Raw genomic sequence first — 12,070 nt, forward strand, 5'->3', positions numbered from 1 at the left:
CTAGGTTTTACCATGGCACACCCAACTACTCACATCATTTATACATAGGGACTCAATTAATAGTCCAGATGTTGCCTTCATTGCTCAGATGTTGTCACTGTGTACCCGGGTACTTGCACCATTTAGCTAGCATGCCATAATATGCCCAGCAGGCAGGAGCCCAACATGAATACCTCGAGCGGAAGCTCATTCTGAAATCAACAGAAACAGTAGAGAACCCACTGAAGTCCCAGGCACTCATCAAGATCAGGAGGTTGCGACAGAGACGATAATCGCCCAAAAAAGGGTTGGGTCTAGCAATACCTTCTTAGGAGCCTTTTCCAGAAGGCTGCGATGGAGTTGGTCCATCCAAAGTGAAACACCAAACATAGGAGACTAGAGCAGACCACACCGCCCCTCTGAGAAGATTGAATTGAGCAGCGATCCATTCAGGAAGAAGAAAGACAGAGCCTAAAGTCTGAGAGAGGGACAGTTATCGGACAGAAAAATTAAGGCCAAAGGAAGCCTATGGCCCAGAAGAGAACATGGAGTCCCGTAAGGTAAGGACACAGTCCAGTACATTCTGCCAGAAAGGGGAAACCAGAGGTCCCCCTCCAAGAGGAAAGGATTAGCCCACTACCCATATCCTCTGGCGGAGATGGGGATCCAGTCCTTCGCCTGCGGCAAGTAGAGCTATGTTCATCGGTTCTGTCTGAGGCACCCACAGGGTGAAATGAGAAAGGGGGAACTCCAGAACCCTAGACTCCAGGAAGGACCTCACCAAGATCTAGTACCAGACTTCTGGGTGGAACTAGTATCCGCAGTTGACATCCCAAACACAGGATCCAAAGAAGTGGATGCCCCAGAATTCAAAGACTCTGCATCCTGGGCAATCTGCTCCACAGGACAAATGGACCAAAAGTGTTAACTTCCCAGAAAGGTTATATTAATTCTCTTCCGTTTTACAATCTATTTGTAAATCTGCAATTCATCTACTCTTTTATCTCTCACCACACGCTCATATGTGTCCTTCTCTTGCTTCTCCTCATTGGCTTTCTTTCTATTTTTTGGCCTCACCATCGCTACCTCTGCATTATCTTTTAAGGTGCCCATGGGCAGCTCCCTCGTACCCATCTTCTCTTTTTTAGCCCTATAGTCCATCTTGTTCTCTTCTATACTCTTCCCATCAACACTCAGCTGATCCTCCTTCCTCTATTCTCAATCACGCGTCTGTTCTTCTCCTCTTCTCCATGGGAGCTGGAATGCACTCCCTCTTTTATTATGTTCAGCTGCCACTCATGTTTCTTTTCTCCACTTACCTAAGACTCACTTACTTTCTTCATTCGATTGTTAACCTCTTACCTTTCTGTTTTTTGCTAATTTTCTTTTTTTAATCTTTGCTAATATGTGCAACTGGTTCTTCAACCTTTTACAGCACTTTGGTTCAAGCGCTTTATTAAATTCAAATTAATAAATAAATAAGCTCCACTAAAGTGCATTATGCTATCAGTCCGGAAAATGCCCTTGCTTGCTAATCCTACACATCTGGAAATCCCTGAGAATTATATAGCAAGGAACGTTCTAGCCCTTATTCTTTGCTAATCCCAAATATCTGGGAATGTCCTAGTAGAACTACCTATTGGGGATTCTATTTGGCAGAACTGCCGACTGAGGAAGTCGCTAGCACCTATACAGTAACAACATAAGTTTTGGGACAGATCTGCCTGTCACAACCAGTCAGTCTTCGCCAAAACAATCTGACCCAACAAGAAATAGGGAGATCGGGCAATGGAAGCCCAACAGGAACAAGGTCCCCCTTGAAAACACAGACTCTCAAAACACCCCAGCATGCTAACTCTTGCCTTTGCACCAAAAAACAATAGAATGCAGCGACACCTCTCGATTAATTCGGCCTAGCTGCATCCATACTTAAACACCTCCATATTCGCCTCAACAGTCTTTAGAACACAGCTATAACACTTGAAATCGGCCTAGCTGTACACATAACTTAATTCTCAAACACCAGTGCTGCCAGAATGCAGATACCAAAGTCCATTGGTCTTGCTGCACACATTATACTAAAGTAATGTAACAAAAGGGACGTCCTAGGTAGGCAGAGCCCAGGGCTAGAAATGGAGTGTAACAGAAAATAGGGATACCGGCAGCATTCAATTAGTCATGCTCCTAATTATGTATGACTGAGTTTATAAAGCGATGTATTGGTGTTGGAACATCGCCATGCAAAACTATCCTGTAGTCTGAGGTTAAAGAAAACAGGGTTAAAGGTAAAAATGAAGTAGACTGCAAGACATACTACCAGGGGATAGCCTTATTAAATTGGCTATGCCATTGGCTTTATTTCTTGTTTTTTCTGTGCAGGTTCATAAGACATTAAAGTAGTACAAACCAGTATATCTTATCAATGAGTCATTCTAGGTTCAGTGAACAACACATTTAGACAGACAAAAAATGAAAACTGAAACTCCACAATTCAATGCTTAATTGTTCAAAACGAGAAATGTGCATAGCATAAATGAACATGCTTGTAAACAAAAACAAATACACGATTTACTTGGTGACACTAATACAAACAGAAAAGAGATATTGCCAAACAACTGAAAGTGTGAGTCCACAAATGAGCCCTTGTTAGGGTCTCACTGAAGTCAAATGGTGCCCAATCCTAGGTCAATGTTGGAAAAAAGTTCCCTAGGTTTAGTGTGGACTAGCTGAAAGTGGGCAAAGTCCTTTGACGTTTCGGCTCCAATTTTGGTGCCTTCTTTCGGGCCGTGGATTGTGTCTCCCTTGAATACGGTTCCTGGTATTAGGAGGGGAGCCCGTAAATGCAGAAAAGTAGAAAATCGACAACACAGTGCGTCTGGTTGTGGTCTTCAAGCCAGGATCAGTCAGGCTGGGCAGGGCAAACAGGGCGGACCAAGTTGCTAGAGTCAATCAAGGGCTGGGTGTGGCTGGGCGCGTGGTGTACCACAAAGCTGTCAGGTGTGCATCAAGCCTGGATTTCTGCTACCTGGGAAGTGCATCATGGCGTGCGATCGTGTTGGGCATTTCCAAGGAAATTGTATTGGCACAGCATCGCCCCGGGTGATGTTGTCTGTGAAGCGGCTAACGGCACTTGAGCGTCGCAAGTTGTGCTACTGGCACTGGTAGTAACACAGACGCGGCTCTGGGGCAGAGGAGTTGCTATCTAGGTACCAGGAGCGTAATCACAGCAAGTTAGTGAATGTACAGCATGGTTAGTGTGCATGCGCGGTACCAATAGACGGAGTGCTTGTTGTACACATTATACTGACCTTACACAACCACTGCAGCACATCTAGCACTAGTATGCAGCTACACACCACCTATTGCACACTGGCTGCACCCAAGCACTTTTTACTACATGAATCTCTCTACTGACCTAGACTGCGGTCCCAGAGGGCGTTCAACCCACAGTGCTTTGGAATCATGCCAATGGTAAAAGGCGCTATACAAATGCCAAATAACATAACAAAGTGTATCTTTGGTAGACCAGTATAGCCCATGTTCCTTATTTACATGATTTTCTTTCAGGTGTCATGTTATCACATTCTGTATTTTCTAAATACATGACGAGGTTTTAGGGTTTGGAAGATTCTAAGGTGACAGCTTAACAATGCCAAATGATTGTCCCCTATCCTTGATGGGTGTACCCTGTTTTGAACCCCAAGGTTTTGCTTGCTTTCTTCCAAGCGAGTAGCTGCTGTGTTTGGCCATTATCACACCAACTGTGGTTACAGTGCCTTTGATGAAGGGGTATCCTTTAGTTCGACATCAAATGCATTGTTTTTATCAGAGAATAAATTGGTTGATAAAGCAAACAGCTGTGTGCTCCAGCGTTTAGCAGGATGAAGGACACCAATAAAGCAACATAAATCAAAGAGTTCCCCCTATTTACCTGCTCAGGGCAGCATTTTGCGCCAATTGTTGATTGTATCACACTTTAGTTATAATGTGTGGAAACTAGATGAAGGTCACAGTAAGGCCGGTATGAACGCCAGTCATCCATTTCTATTATTAGTAGTTGTCAGAGGAAACATATAACAGTCTACTGAGAAAACCTCAACAGCAATAATACACAGGAGATCAATACTGAGAGCAGAGGTCTTCCACTGATAGTAGTGTAATGCACCAGCTCCACTACACAGGTAGTCTTGAGGGAGAGTGAGAATGGATTAAGGGCCGGGAGGATAGCCCAGAGGCAACACGCTTGTCTTGATCGTAAGACAACACAGAGCAAAACTGTGCTTTAAGTTTTGTTAATATGCTTTTATAGTGCACCAAATCACCATCACAGAAGTCTCAGAGAGCCTCGGCTGGTCAGTGGAGTGGAACGCTGTGCCGCCACCAGGGGTATCCACACCGTAGCCCGCAAGAGGAAAGAAATGGCTCAAAGGGAAGATACGAGAATAGGAAAGCGGGAAATTGATGCTGGAAACTTGTGGCTCTCATAATATAGAGCCAAAAGTCCCAAAGCAGCGATTGGTTTATTGGTTTATTGTGCATTCGCCTCGGGCACGCCTGGCCCGGTGCCAGTGAATGCGTATCGGGTCTTTTACCTGCAAACTACTGATCGCGGGAAAACAAGACTGATTTCCCTAGACCGCTCAGCAAGCACCACCCCACACCGCAAATGAGTGCGCATGCCCAGGGACTGACAGAGGGAAGTCGCAGGCGCAGTGCAGCAGGTGTGCGTGTGTTGGGGCGTGGGTACAATGTTTATGGCAGGAAAGGGAGGATTGCGGGGCAACACAATAGGCGTCAGGGGTATAAAGGCCCTGAAGAAAAAAAAGAAATTGCAGCCAGCAGGTGGGAGTGGCTCCAAGCAGAGTTTGGGAGCGCCCCATGGTGGCGAAATCCCACCTAGTTGAAGGCTGCTCCAAATTAGTCTTTTTTGGGTGTGGCTTTCAATAGGCAGATTTATAACATAGAAAAAGTAAATGCTGGTTCGCTTAAATGGCCAATAGCCTTTATGAATAGGGTATCACAGCAGCCACAAGCTAAAATGGAAATCAGAGGCAAATCATTAAAAAGCGGCCTCCAAGACCTTGTTACGGTTCTAGTTCATTCTTAGTCTCGAGCAGCAGCCGCGAACAGAAGGACCTCAGATGCTTGCACTGAATGATAATGAGGGCTTTCAAAGGACGAGGAGCTGCGGAGCTGATGGCCTTCCAGTTAGTCCACACAGTGCCCACATTATGCCTAACAAAGCGCTTTTATTACAGCACCAAAGATTATAGATCAACCAGGGACTTAATAAGACCTGTCAAGCTCGTTTTGTGGTATCAAAACGTGCGATTTAATAGAAGAGCAGCCTGCAATACCCTCCGGTGGTATGGAAAGGCCTTTTGCTGTGAACTAGCGCAGAGTCAATTGACGTTCATTGCCCCACCGGCCGGGCCGGGTAAAAAGGGGACCTGCAGCGATCTCCTACTGCACCAGGTCTAATGCAGCAGGGGCAAAGAATGGGCTGGTTAGGACAAGCGTACGGATGAAGTCTGCAAGGCAGCCAGATGGAATTCTGTGGAAAGAGAAGAGGGACATTCATGGAGCAGGGACACCAAAAGGACAGCTACACTGTGACAGGGAAGAAGCCTGTGGCATGCCTCACTATTCTGGAGGCAGTAAGTACATGTTGGTCCATGAGTGGGTGGGTATCTGCACAGGCTCCTGTCTCCATCACTCTGGTCGCTCCCTGGCAACCTTATTCATTACAAAATTACTTCCTAGTGTATTTTAAGGGGATCAGCCACCACCTTCAAACAGGAGAGGACTGGCAAATGTTTGCCTCAGGGGCAAGTACAATATTCTGGTCCACGGTGCAATGGCCCAAATCCACAATGCAGCATCCCTGACTTCCCCAAACAGATAAACTTAATACCAACCTCTCCCCCACCTACTCATTGACATTCCGTTCCTTTTATGCAACATATCTTTTTGTTTGTGTTTTCTTAGAGACCCGAGGAACCTCCCCCACATGGCAATCGTAGTAAAAAGATTTCAACAGGATAATATCTTTTGGTGAAATGGGAAATCTGGGATTTTAGCCTAGGTTTCTCGTGTCCCAGTTTTCAACTGGACAGAATGTTACATCTCCATTGGTAAAGCTGAGTTAGGGAGTCTGCCTTCAATCTAGGAGCCAAACACCCGTTAGCACGGGAAAAGATCCATACCTGGCTTCCTACCTCCTCACTGCACAACTCAAAAGCCATACCTGGCATCCTGGTTACCGGTCCCCCACAACACAACAACCTCACTTGGCATACTGCCTCCCCACCAGTACACATTATATGAATGGTTAATATTGATGTATTAGGTAATACTATAGATTATAAACGCGTACGAGTGAGACTTTCCCCACAAACTGTTAAGGAAAGCGAACAGGTTACCGGAGCGCATGTAGGTGAATGCTGTGTCTTTTAATTAAAACCATTAAAGAAGTTGATGCAGACGCAATCAATATTAGAAAAGGGTTGGTGACCCAACATTTCAAAACAGGAATTGGTGTGAGTGCGAACAGTGCCGGAAAAGGGTTGAGAACCCCACATATGAAGGAAGAAGTGAAAGCAGAAACAAACTAATGAGAAAGGGTCGGTGACCCAATATTTAGAACAGATTGTTTCGTGGATGACAAAGAAAGTAGTTGGAGAATAGAAATGCCCTAGCAGGTTAGTGAACCAGGCAAATAGTCAGTCCGGGGCACAAGCCCTCAGGTGAAGTGAACTTTGTGAAACAGTGTGATATATTGGCAGGAGAGTAAACCAGGAGAAGTGAACTTTGTGAAACAGTATGATATCCTGGCAGGAGAGTAAACCAGGAGTGGGAAGGGAAGTGAACCTGAAGTTGGGAAACGTGTAAAATCAATGCATAAAAGGGAAGACGTATATCACTTTTTGGAATCAGTGAGAAAAGAGTAAATACCCTGGCAGGCAGGAGAGTACACCAGGGACATAAATAGGAGCAATCAGTGAAGAAGAGTGGAGCAATAGCACCAGAAAGCAGGTGGAAGGTAGAGAGTGTGAAGAACTAAGGGAAGTGTGTGAAAGTTCAAGGGAAGCATAATCTACCTTGAAATTGTGAATTAAGAACCTGGGAATAACACTGTAACCTTGATCAAGTGAATTTTAAAACTACCAGAAGGAATTTAGGGTGAGGACACTCCCTTTTCCTGCTGGAACTTTATTTCTGACTTTTCTGCATAACTTTATATTATTGGAACTCTGAAAAATGACTACAAATGCATAGTATATAGAAATCCCCTTGTGCACATTATATCAAGTTTAGAGTGTAAGGGTCAGATAAGGGTTTCTAGACACAGGACGGAGAACACCCTTTTGTTTAACATCCTGACACAGATGTTCCTTGGTTTATTAAGGCAGGGAAACAACCCCCTCTTAGGTTAGGGATAGATAGGATTTCCCCCAACACTCTTATTGTTTTGAGAAATAAAAGTCTATAGCAAACAACAAACATGCTACTGTGTCTGAGTCTTATTCTTGATCCCTTACAGTTCATAAAGCAAGTATACATCACTTTGTCAGAAAAAAGAAAGGGGTGGAGTCTGCACCACCATCGGGTACAGTGGCCTGCATGTTAGGCACACATCTCAGGAACGGGCTCTCAATATGCTGACCTACCTTTCCAGATTTGTACCTCTGTTTCATTTACCCAATGTCCCCTTGCCCATCAAATTCCTTTGCACCACATACTTGATGCCCCTTCAGCGTCTTCCGTACAATTAACTTTCAGACTTCCTTTCCCCTTTTGCACCATCCCTTAACCCAATCCCCTTTCCTCACACCTACTTTACTTGCCCACATTGCTCAGTCACCAATTCCTTGGCACGCACCCCCCTTCCACTGCCCTGGCTCACATGTAGACAATAGGCCACTTTGATTTGCTAATCGGGCTCTACCAGACTTGATGAGAAACTGTGGTCGGGGTCTTGCTGGTAAACGTAGCTATGGGTCTGCCCTTCGACAGTGCAAAGCAAAAGACACAGAGGAGACTTGGCTTTTATTGTGCTCCCAAGGTGCACTTTCTTGAAGGTCGGCTGCACATTTCAGTTCATGGAACAAGAGGGAAGGATGAGGAGTGTCCATCTGGGATCTGGTGATGGAGAAGGAATAAGATCAACCGATCATGTTAATGTGCGTTTTCAAGAAAGGTGGAGGATGTTTGTGTGTGCGTGTATTCATGTTCGGATTGTGTGACTGTGGTGATGTGGTTGAGTCTTTTTGCAATTGGGTAAAGTATATTTGGAAGAATGCACCTGTATTCATGCGACTATGCACACATATATGTGTGTTGCGATGCAACCAGATAGTGGTCGATCTGGCGTAGCTGGAAACATGGGCATGGAATGCCAGACGCTGCGCACTGATTGATAATCGCAAGATGGCTGATCCCCGATTAGTCAACCATTCTAACATGCAACCTGGTTGCCAACCACAAGAGGGTCCCCTTACGCTCTCCAACGTCACACTCACTCAGGGAAGGAGCTGCTCTCAAACAAACAAAATGGAAATTACAACGCGGCTCACTGCATTTCAACCTTATTGCAATCAATGCTAGATTCCCTTTCTGTGATCTCACTAGTGCTTCCTTCTCCATTCCCTTTGCATCTATTCTGTGTCTCCCGTTTAATTCAGTCCTCGTTATCTCTCCCTGACTTGCTATTCGTGATCTCTCCTGCCTTCTGCCTGCTGTCCTACAGATTCGGAATTTCCTCCATTGTTCTTTCGTTCCTTTTGGATTCAGTTCCTGTTTCTCCTGCTCTGCTGCCTATCCTTTGTTCTACTATTTACAACATTCAGCCACAAGGTATTTCCCCGTTGGAGGCAGGGGGGATTCCTTGAGTCTGGCCCTTCTGGCAGCCAGTCCACCCTGTTGCAACTTTTGAAGTCCTTGCTGCTAGGAAGGACAGGCCTTATCTCCATGATACCAAGACCTCCAAACACAGGTGAGACCTAAACTTGAAAATGTGAAAATGTTGTAGATTTCTATGTGTCTTTTGTTGGTCAGATAAGAAAGTTCCAGACAAGACAACAATTGAAATGGTGGTCATTTAGAGTTGGGTGCAAATGGCAAAATCATTGGTAATTGGCAAATATCGTTTATAGTACTGTTGACCCAATTTAGGGTTTATTAAAATACCACCGACAGTGTTCCATGGGAATTCCGACAGCAGTATTTTAAACATACTTTCTTCTGAAAACATGCCTATTTTGACTTCAACTTACGATGAGGAGTAAAAAAGCCATACTGGACGAAATTTTTGAAATTTCTTTTCCCTGTAAAGATGGGAAGTGCAGGCACTTTTTTTCAGTTCAATGAAAACTGTTTTACAAAGGGCCATGGTAACTTGCCAGTGGGGCTCCCTTCCCCAAGTTTACTGTAGTTCGGTTCACCCACAATGGGACTCGGCCCCCTTTCGAAGACGTTCAAATGTGTCTGGCGTTTTTACCAGATCACTGCAGGACAACTTCGATTCAAAGTTCATGGTTACTTTCACCTAATTTGCTTTCGCTGTCTGTTTGTTTTATAACTTCAAAAACAATGTATCTTTCATGGAGACTTGCAAATGGACTACTTCCTTTTGCCGGACCACTCGGTTATTTAGTAATCTGATGGCACAGCTGCCTTTTACTTCAAAGTTCAATCACAGGTCTACCTTTCTTCACGTCTCATCCACATGCATGCATCCTTTACGTGTGCAAGTTAGCATCCAGGAATGTCCGAACGGCCTTCTCCACCAGAGAGAGTGAGATCATTCGTCTGAATGGGATCAGTGCTCTAGGAATCAAATCGATCGCACAATCCTCCGGTCGATGCAATGGTAATTCTTGGGTGATCTTTTGTACAAACACTTTGCTGAATTTGGCAAGTTCATAAGGCAAGCAGTGTAACATACTTGAGGCTAGAGGCCAACCCTGTTTTGACCCTGTCGTAACAGGCTCCCGGTAGACATGTTTGCTTTCAGTATTCCAAGTTGAATTCGAGTGTGTTCTTCGTTCAGTCAATCGTCGGGTTGTGTTTGTGCAACCATGTAATCCCCAGAATGACTGGGAAATGAGCCACTCTGATTATGTCAAAACGAAGTACTTCTGAGTGCTGAAATACGAACACCTTTCCATCTTCGGTGGTGTGGGTGATCAGACCAGAGTTTAGGGGTTGGCCTTCAGTTCTCTCGAGCTGGCGAATTCCCACCTTGTCTGCCCAGATGGTGTTCACAAAATTGCTGGCTGCCCCACAGTCGAGGAGAGCCTATATGTCCACTCTTTGTTGTTCTAAGAGCAGCTGTAGGGCAACCACTATGAGTCGGGAGTCTTCAAGGGAGGCTGAAGAGGAAACAGACAAAGTCACATAGGGACTGGAACTCGAACCTCAGTAGCTTGTCCCTCTTAGTACCGAGGACGCCCATTTCCCGAGTGACGAGGGGTAACCTCTAGGCAGTCACACAGAAGATGTAAATCCAAGCCACAATACATAAATATGCCTTTCTCCTTCCGACGCTTCCATTCTTCTGGAGTCAGAGGGGCCCGGGCAGATCCCACCTGCATGGGTTCCTCCTTGGGGAGCCGGGGGGGGGTTGAAGGGAGTGATGGTGTTGACTGGTCTGTTGGATATGGAGTGCCCCGAAATCTTCTCTCTGTCTTGCGTTCAGAGAGTCAGTGTTCTATTTGTAGCACAGTGGATAGCAAATCCAAGAACGTGTCGGGACGTGGCGTTCTGGCTAACTTGTCCTTAATCTCCCTCCTTCAGCCCACGCTGGAAGATGGCATACTGCGTGGCTTCTGGCCAACTGGCTTCAGCTGCCAGTTTCTTGACGGTGGTAACATATGTGAGAAGGTCCACGGAGCCCTGACGTATGTCCAACAGGTCCTCGCAAGCTAAATATGTGGTCTCGGATGCTCAAAAGCCTGTTTCACCAGTATCAAAAAGTCTCCGAAATCATGGACAACAAAGCTTAATCCGGTTACAAGCGGAGTGGCCCAGGCTAAGGCATTACCCACCATGTTTGATATCATGTAGCCCATATGGGCATGGTCTGAAGTGTACGTACTGGCCCTGAAGGTGAAGTGCACCATGCATGCTTCCATAAATTATTTCATCTTTCTTGGGGAGCCATCAAACTTCCCAGATGCAAGAGCCATAGGGGGTAGCTATGCTGGATGCTGCTCCCTGGTGGCGACCAGTTATCTAAATATGGCGTTTTCTGTTTTTAGGTTCTGGACCTCTTGAGTTAGTCCCTGAACTGCTACCAACAACTCCTGAAATTGCTCAGCGGTGGCCATCTGGGTAGCTGGGCGTTGCAAACTGTCAACCTCCTCGGAATGCTCACCCAAATCAGTACCTCCTCCTCACCTGAAGTGCTGGTACTGCTAGCTGTTTCCTTCCTTCTTCCCCGTCTGCGGTAATCTTTTTTTTGTAGAGGTAAGGCCTACCTCGAATGGAAGCCACAATGCCTGCTTACCAGAATAGGAAGCAAGTGGCTTCTTCCTCGAGGCAACCTGAAAAGGGAAAGAAGCCAGGAATGGGACAAAAAAACCATGAAAAGCGGAATGGTAGGTGTCCGCTCTAGTCTTCAGTAAGGAGGCGAGATGCAAGGTCCAAAAAAGCTCTGGACTGGAATGCAGGCTAGTATCTGAGCAGGAACTGCTGAGCGCACCGGTAAGGGAAGATTGATGAGTCCCCTGCAGGTAGGAAAGCGGAAGAGCTCCAGGGACGTGAACTGGAATGAAGGGAAGAGGACGAGAGAGAGCAGAGAGAGATCGGGGGGTCCAGTAGAGAGCCAGCCGGGGAAAGAGGGAGAGCAGGAGGGAGAGCGCCGGAGCGTGAGAAGGGAGACCTCCGAGGCGAAGCCTGAGAGCAGAGAGGGAGAGATCGGGTGCGGGCAGGCTCCGAGGGAGGGCCCAGAGCAAAGCGCAGGCTATAGCAAAGAAAAGAAATGCAGCTGAGGCCCGATGGGCATAAGCAGAGCAGAATAGCCGAACGTGGAGGGAAAACAATGCTGCGTAAAGCAATCCAAAAGGCTAATGGTGTTGCAATACAGGGG

The 12,070-nt window shown here is 46.0% G+C and overlaps 1 protein-coding gene across 3 annotated transcripts in view; it reads right to left on the reverse strand.

Annotated features, from left to right (window-relative positions):
• AGAP2 (ArfGAP with GTPase domain, ankyrin repeat and PH domain 2) overlaps window positions 1-12,070 on the reverse strand; it is a 1,175,901-nt gene that overhangs the window by 184,055 nt on the left and 979,776 nt on the right. The window lies entirely within an intron of this gene.

This window comes from Ambystoma mexicanum, chromosome 3q (genome assembly GCF_040938575.1).
Source record: "Ambystoma mexicanum isolate Mex_15411 chromosome 3q, UKY_AmexF1_1, whole genome shotgun sequence".
Classification (NCBI taxonomy): Eukaryota; Metazoa; Chordata; class Amphibia; order Caudata; family Ambystomatidae; genus Ambystoma; species Ambystoma mexicanum.